This window comes from Herpailurus yagouaroundi, unplaced genomic scaffold (assembly GCF_014898765.1).
Source record: "Herpailurus yagouaroundi ecotype Mexico unplaced genomic scaffold, PumYag 188, whole genome shotgun sequence".
NCBI classification, from domain to species: Eukaryota; Metazoa; Chordata; class Mammalia; order Carnivora; family Felidae; genus Herpailurus; species Herpailurus yagouaroundi.
The window spans coordinates 12,169,916-12,177,254 of NW_024412419.1; the positions used below are offsets into that span (position 1 = coordinate 12,169,916).

At 58.3% G+C, this 7,339-nt stretch overlaps 1 long non-coding RNA gene across 1 annotated transcript; it reads right to left on the reverse strand.

The window, feature by feature from the left end:
- Nucleotides 1-2,088: 2,088 nt before the first annotated feature.
- On the reverse strand, nt 2,089-6,179 carry LOC121044125 (uncharacterized). The gene is made up of 3 exons (XR_005797144.1): nt 5,905-6,179; nt 4,931-5,127; nt 2,089-2,843 (listed from the first exon to the last, which is right to left on the reverse strand). It is a non-coding gene; the product is annotated as an uncharacterized LOC121044125 (long non-coding RNA).
- Between the last annotated feature and the right edge of the window lie 1,160 nt (nt 6,180-7,339).

Sequence of the window (7,339 nt, forward strand, 5' to 3'; positions counted from 1 at the left end):
AAGAGTGACAGGCGCCACTGGGTACTCAGTGATCGATTGAGGGGACCAGTGGGAGCTGACATGGTCGGTACCGCTCATCTATGGAAGCTCCGGACAGCCAGACCATCTTCCTGGGCAAGGGTAGTGGCCCAGGCCCTGCTACCGCCTCTCCCGGACCTCCCCCTCCGCCCGGCTCAGCACCTCTGCCCCTCACAGGCTCTGCTCTTACCCTGCGGATGCTTCTGCTCAAGCTCCATGCCCTGCTCTGGGCTCAGTGGTCATACTTCCAGAACTCCAATCTAGGATGCAAGGATATTTCAGGAGTGTGCAGAGGTGTTGGGAGCTGTGAGAAAGGAATGGGAAGAGGGAAGAAGGAGGGGGGATCAGCAGGACTACCTGTGGGGCGGCGTTAACTTATTTAATCTTGACAAAAACCTTATGGGGTTAGTTACTAAGAACGATCTCTGCTTCACAAGTGGGGAAACTGAGGCATGGTAAATTTAGTGAGTTTTTCCAAGGTCACATGGCTAATAGGTAGGTGCAGTGGTTCAGACCCTCAGCTCTTAACCTCTCCTCTACCTTCTTCCCCGTCCCTGTCCAAGGACCCCAGATACTCCCTGGCCAGCAGTATGGACATCACCAGGGGGCTTGGTACAAATACAGACTCCTCGGTCCGCACCCAAGATTTGCTGGGTCAGCATTTTAACAAGACTCCCCAGAAAATTCAGGTGTTCCCGCAGCTTGAGCACCCCTACCTGAGATCACTTAGCCTTTCTAGGGATGAAGAGGAAGGTGGAGTTCGGCGAGATTAAGTCCCATGGCAAAGGTCACGTGGGGAGAAAATGCAGAGGTGAGAAGCTCGGACTTGGGTCCAGGCACCAAGCTGGAGGCGCTCTCATGGGCACGCAGGGCCTTCGGGGAAAGCAGGAAGCTTTAGTGTATTTTCAGTCCAAGTTCATATTCATGTGCTTGACAGATGAGGCTTTCCCACAGAGAGAGGACAGGCACCAAGACTGGGGAGCCGGTGGGGGCAGCTGGATGAGATTAGCAGCCCAAGTGTTCCTCCTCCCAGCCTGGCTGCAGCCTGTCAGAGCACAGACCGTGGTCTTGGAGGGAGTTTCCGCAGAAATAACCCGTGGCAAATAGAAAAAGGCCTGAGCACAGTCCCACGTGGGCTTCAGGCCAGGAGCGAGCAAGAGACTCCATGATGCGATCCCGGTGGAACGGAGTCCCCTGGGGCTGGGGGACAACCACCGTTACCCCCCAGCTGAATCCCAAGTCCCCTTTGTGGCACTCTTGCCAAGGGACTGCCCAGTTTCTGCTTGCACACCTCCGGCAGCAGAGAGCTCACTTCCTCCCGAGGAAGCCAATTTCGTATCCAAGCCCCCTGACCCCGGAAAAGCCTCCTCTGTGACAAGCTGGAACCTTCTTTCCTGCAGCTTCCGGACTTCCGCCCTAAAGACACTGAAGGCATGCCGAAATCACACACGGCCTTTCAGATCCAAGAAACCAACATCCCGCCCGGTTCTGAGGTCCGGGCCACTGAGCTGCTGCCCCTGCTCCTCGTGTGGTCCCCGCAGAGGACGGTTCCAGGCTTGGGAGAAACAGATGTCGTCCAAAACCATCTGAGAGGAGCCCGCCGGGAGGCGGGGAGGATGGACCGTGGCTGGGGAAGTTGATGCTGGACGCCTGGCTCCAGGAGGGGTGAGGCAAGAGGGGCAGGCCGAGGTTGGTTGGGGGTCAGAAGCACCTTTCCGTGGGGCGTTCGGGCCAGAGGATCCCTTTAGGTGGTGCCGAGCTCACTGCTGCCGGCATGTGCGGAGCCAGAGGGTCAGGACCACACATCCCCGAGCCTCCCAGGCCAGCCAGGAACGAGGGTCTGGGACAGGCACTGCCACCCCTTGGCCTGTGCCCTGGAACAAATAACACAGCTTTTCCGAATCTTAGTTTTCTTGTCTGTAACACAGGAGCGATGACAACCGGTCCTCGTTTGTGTCGTGAGTAGCAAATGCTCGGCATTTGTGTGGCCCACACAGTGCCCGGCATGCAGGAAAGGTTGCAGCCTTTTAAAATATGTTTCCCCCCCCCCACCCGGGCCAGAAAGGGAGGAAAAGTTAGCTTTTGTTTCTAAGGCGCGTGTGGAGCCTGCCCTCACCTTCTACGGAAAATGAGTGTCCTGGCCGAGTCCCTGTGTTTAATCAAGGGCTCTTTCCCTCAGCTGCTGGGATGCCAATTCACATTCCATCAGTATCTGTTGTTCCCCGAATGGTCCGGACCCTGAGGGCGTCACGGGCGTCACCGCATTTAATGCAACCCGCCCCGCAGCTCTCGGGTACCGGTTCCATTTTTTCTGTACAGCTGAGGAAACTGAGGCACAGAGGTTTAGAGAAGACTGGTCCGAGGTCGCCCAGCACCTGAATGAGGCTACCAGGGGGCTTTTCGCTGGGCCTCCTCCCTTGTCTGCCCTCCTGGCCCAGGCTCCCCCCACCCCCCCACACAGGCTGGGGGGGCTTTCAGGGAGCCCGGTCTGAGCTGGGTGCCTGCTCTGATCCCTGACTCCACCTTGGCTCTTTCTGGGGTGGGGGGCCGCGGGCAGCAAGCCCTGAAGCTGGCGGGCCTCCTTACCTCTGCCGAGTGGAGGGGGGCCAGGAGGGCAGGGGTCTCCCCACGAGGCCGGCCCTCCCTCCGGAAAGTGCAATCGGCTGCAGCTAATCTCCCCGAACGGGGCTCCAGCAGCCCAGCCGTCCAGTCCACAGTGCAGCCCCCCAGGCCCTTTTTCTGAAATCTGTGATCTTCCTGCTTGAAATCACCTTTAATTTCCCCCAGGAATGAACAAGCATTTAGAGGGTTGGTTTCAATTACACCTGGAAAAAAAAGTTTGACACAAATTTCAAGCCAAATAAATTAGGAAACCACAGAGCTGGAAATACAAAGCCGGGGATGGAGAGGCCGACCTTGGCTCCCTGGGTACATGCAAGCCCTCAGCCTGGCCACCAAGGCCACCTCGCAGGGCTCACGGATCGTGGAAGGCTTGGGCCCTGTTCTCTGCTGCTCTGCAAGGCCCGGACAGCCTTTCCCTCCCCTTCCCAGCCCCTCTCCCCCAGGAAGCCTTCCCTGACTGCCCCAGCCACCGCAGTCTCTCCACCTCTGAGCTCCCCACTTCTGTGGGCACCCCACTTCTGTGGTGACTCCCTAAGAAGAGAGAAGGGCTGGGCAAGGACCTTTTTCCTCCTGGCTTTGTCCCACCCCCCAGCCAGTGTTGACAGGTGGGAAAAGCCGCGGACCCTCTTTCTACTTTCATGCAATAAGACCAACTTCCTTACCGGAGCCACCGCTGTTCCTCCTTCCTTCCCTGCTGAGAAGTGTCCCCCACTCCCCAATCTCAGCTTCCACAGCACCTCGTGAAGGAAGGCTTCCTTGATTGCACCGGTCAAGTGGAGGGTGGGTGCCGGAGGGAATCTGAGGCCCCTGCCCATCCAAGTGCAAGATCCCAGGGCGGCCCTCTGCCCTCATGGCTAGGGGTCTGGCTGGAGACGCCGGACATGAGAGCCTCACGGCCACTCGGAGCCCAACACACACAGGTGTGCGATCACCCCCTGCCTGTGATGCAGCCCCCTGGGGGGGAGGCCTCCGAGGGCCAAGGGGTCCCAAATAGATATGAACAAATGGTCCAATAGCCCTGTCCCCAAAGATGGACCAGGCTCAGACATGAAACCTTGTCAGAAGAATCGGCTCATCCTGGCCCCGGAAGAGTGATATGGAGCTGACATGCGACAGTAGCCCCGCTTCTGTCGCGTGGGTGGGGGGGGAGGGGGTGGGGGCCACCCGGGGGTGGTCCGCTCCCCCTCCTCGGGCTCATTCTGGGCTGTGGCAGCGCACCCCCCAGCGTGTGCCAGAGCTCCGGCTGCTCCCCTCCTCCCCCAGCCCGTGCGTTTCATTCGGTCCTTTCCACGTGGCCATTTCCACCCTCCCGTCCACGGGCATGCCACCACCCGCAGGCCTGCCACCAGCAGCACACACTTGGGCCACCGAGATATCCGGTCTCCCGATTCCCACACAGCAGCCACGCTGGGCTGGGGTCAAGGAGAAGCCGCATCACCCGCTCCGCCTGAGGCCCTGACGCGGCTCCCGGTCCCCGCGGCTCACTAGCCTGGCACACGAGGTCCCTCAGGCTGCGGCCCGTCCGCCTTCCACGTCTCGTCGGTCTCCCCCTCCCGCACCCGGGCTCCGTGTGTCATTGTAACCCCGACTCCCTGCTCCCACCCTCCTGTGCCTCTGCACACTCATCCGGCTGTGCCTGGAATGCTCCCCCGCGTCTCCTCTCTGCCTGCTGAAAACTCAACTATTGCCGTCTCAGCTTAGACATGGCCTCCTCCAGGAAGCCTTCTGGATTACTCATGCCCCACCTGGCTGAGGTTACACACTTTCCTCTGAGCTGCCACCAGATCTACTTCTATGACAGAATGTGGCACACCGTCTTACTTGTTTTTGTGTATTTTCTCCTTTAGACTGTGAACGTTTTGAGCCTAAGGCTTTTAGCTGGTTAATCTGCAAATGAATAGTCTGTACGTAGCAACCTCAATAAATATTGGTGGAAGGGAGGAAAGAAGAAATGGAGAAAGGGTGGAAGAGAAGCAGGAAAGGAGGGAGGGAGGGAGACATGGTGAGTAGGTGTTTGTAAAGGATGCTAAGCTGATTCAGATACTTCTGGGGAAAAGCCCAGCCTCCCAAGTTTGAGCTTCAAGACGCCCACAATCTGGCCCGAATACTTCCAGCCTTATCTCTCACTATGAATAAATTACACACACACACACACACACACACACACTCCCCAACTATACCCTCTATACTGTTGTCCATGGCCTGCCCCCATCACGAGGCTGCCTGCCTCACTTTCCCATCTCTGTGCCATTCAATCCCCACCTCCCACTCGGGAGGGGCCCTTCCTTACCAGCTTTGAGGGTCCGTCCTCGGCATCCAGCATGAAGAACACTCACCCCTGGGAAGACAGAGGGAGATAATAGCAATACAAGGTCGCGAGTGTCATAGCAGAGGGGCTTCTGGGATCATCTGGGGCTTCCAAGGCTGCCGAGGGCAGGAGTCAGACACAGCTTTGTCCAGACTGAGACTTGGAGGATGAGGGGTGTCCTGGGACATCCCGGACACAGGTGGAATGTGAGCTGGACAGACAGTCACCAAGGACCTGTGTTTTGAGGCTGTCCTTCCTCTACCTCTGGCTGGGAATTCCTTTTCACCCTAGACTTTCCCGCTTCTCTGAAGTCCTCTCTCTGACGGGTATAGTCTGCCTGCTTCCCACTCAGCACTCTGCACCCAGTGCTGCCCTCTCTCAGCCAATGGCTCTGGCCCTGGGTCTGTTTTACTTTAGGGTCAGCAGAGTAAACACACATCACCCTCTTGCTCCTACTGGTCAACAACAGGCGGCTTCTTCTTCCCCAGGTGGTGCCTGCAGAGTCTAGAACAGGTGCTCAGTACAGACCGGACTGACCTAGACACAAGCACAGCTATGACCTCTAGACAGTGTGCTGGGTGCCGTGCATGCAAAAATAAAAACCCATTGGTAAATGCATGTAACCATGCCACCTAGGGGACACCCGGCCTGGGCTAAGCGCTAGGAGCAACCCCACTGGGATGCTGTGACAGAGAGAAGAGACCAACGTCCCCCTGAAAATCCCCAAAGGAGCAAGGCCGGGTCTCAGATGCAGGGTTGCGGGGACTCCTGACCTGACATTATGCCTCCAAATGCCCCTAACACCCTCCCTGATCCCAGGGTTGTCCCAGGATTGGCAGGAAGACTATGTAAGCAGCACCCAGAGGTCTTGGAAGGGCTTCGCGGACAGAGACCCCAGCCGTGAAGTCCTGGCTGCTTCCTGGACGAGGAGGCAGTGCAGGTGGGAGCCCAGGTACCTGGTGACCGGGACGGCGGCCCGATCCTCCCTGTACGTGAGTGACAAGGACCACAGCCTCCGGCAGGCTCAGAAGTGTCCCAGGAGGATTTGGAAACTGGAGAGCAAAGTCAGTATGTCCCACATTATCTAATTTTTCTGGCACCAAAATTCCTGCGCTCCCAGCTCGGTGGTCATGAGACTAACCCCGGGCATACCGTTTCAGTGATGTCAGCGCATGAAATCAGAATCAGAAACACATGCATGAAAGGGTCTGTGCGGGTTCAATGAACCTGGGAAATTGCACTTTGAGGGGAAGACCCACCGGATGGGACCGTCGGAACTGCTGAGGTCTATACCGCGTGTTTGGCGTGGCCCTTGGCATGAGGCACATCCCTGGCCTCCCATCCCCACTCCCACCCCCACCCACGGGTAGTGAATGCCAAGGGCTCTGAGATCGTATCGGCAACTGCTTGGCACCCCAGAGGATAGAACAAAGCCAAAATGGGGTTCTGGTGCATAAAATGTTTCCACGTCTGTCCCTTCAGCTGCATCCACAGCACCCCTGGGGATGGGCGGTCGGGGTGGTCACCTCACTTCCCAGGTGGACAGCAAGCCAGAGAGATGAAATGCCCTGCCCGAGGTCGCCTCATCGAGTCAATTCCACAATCCCTTACCGGCACCGACTCCGCACCAGGCGTGGTGATGCTTTGCACACTTTGTTGGATTTAATTTTCACAACAGTCGTAAGAGGCAGAAATAAATACCCTCACATTACAAACGGGGACACTGAGGCTCAGAGAGACCAAGCAGTTGGGCCGACGTCGCCCAGTGGGTCGGCAGCAAATCTGGGACTCCCACCGTCTGTCCCTTCGCTACACCGGCGGTCTCTGGAGAAAGCGGAACCTGGCCGAAAGGGCACTGTTGTCCCTGAGCTATTTCTTATCTGCCCAGGGCGACAGGCCAGCCTTGGGTGGCACTGGCAGAATCAAGAGTCAGGAAGTGAGCAAACCCAGAGGGGTGGAGGCAAGGCCTCCAGCGTGCTCTCCCCTCCTCCCCCAAGAATCTGAGCAATGTTTGATGAGGACGCGTGGCACAGCCCCTCAGCTGCCCCCAGGGTAAGACTGGGCTGGAGCCTTCCCTACCCAGGGCGGGCTCCGGAGGCGGGGGGTTGGGGGCGACAGGGGGGCTGTGTGTCCTTTGGAATGAATGCGGCCCACAGTGACAAGAGCAGACCTTGGCCTGGAACCCAGAGGCCAGCGGCACCAGCATGACTGCCTCATTGTGTGGCCCCCATCACGGGACCCCACGGGGCCGCATGCTAATGAACCAGCTCCTGGGGTGGGGGGTGGGTCGGGGCCACGAGCCAGACCCGGCCCCAGAGAGAAACGCTGGGCACACGGCCTCACCCCTCGGGGCCGCTACCAGCCAAGACCCAAGGGAGGGCTGCCTGGGCC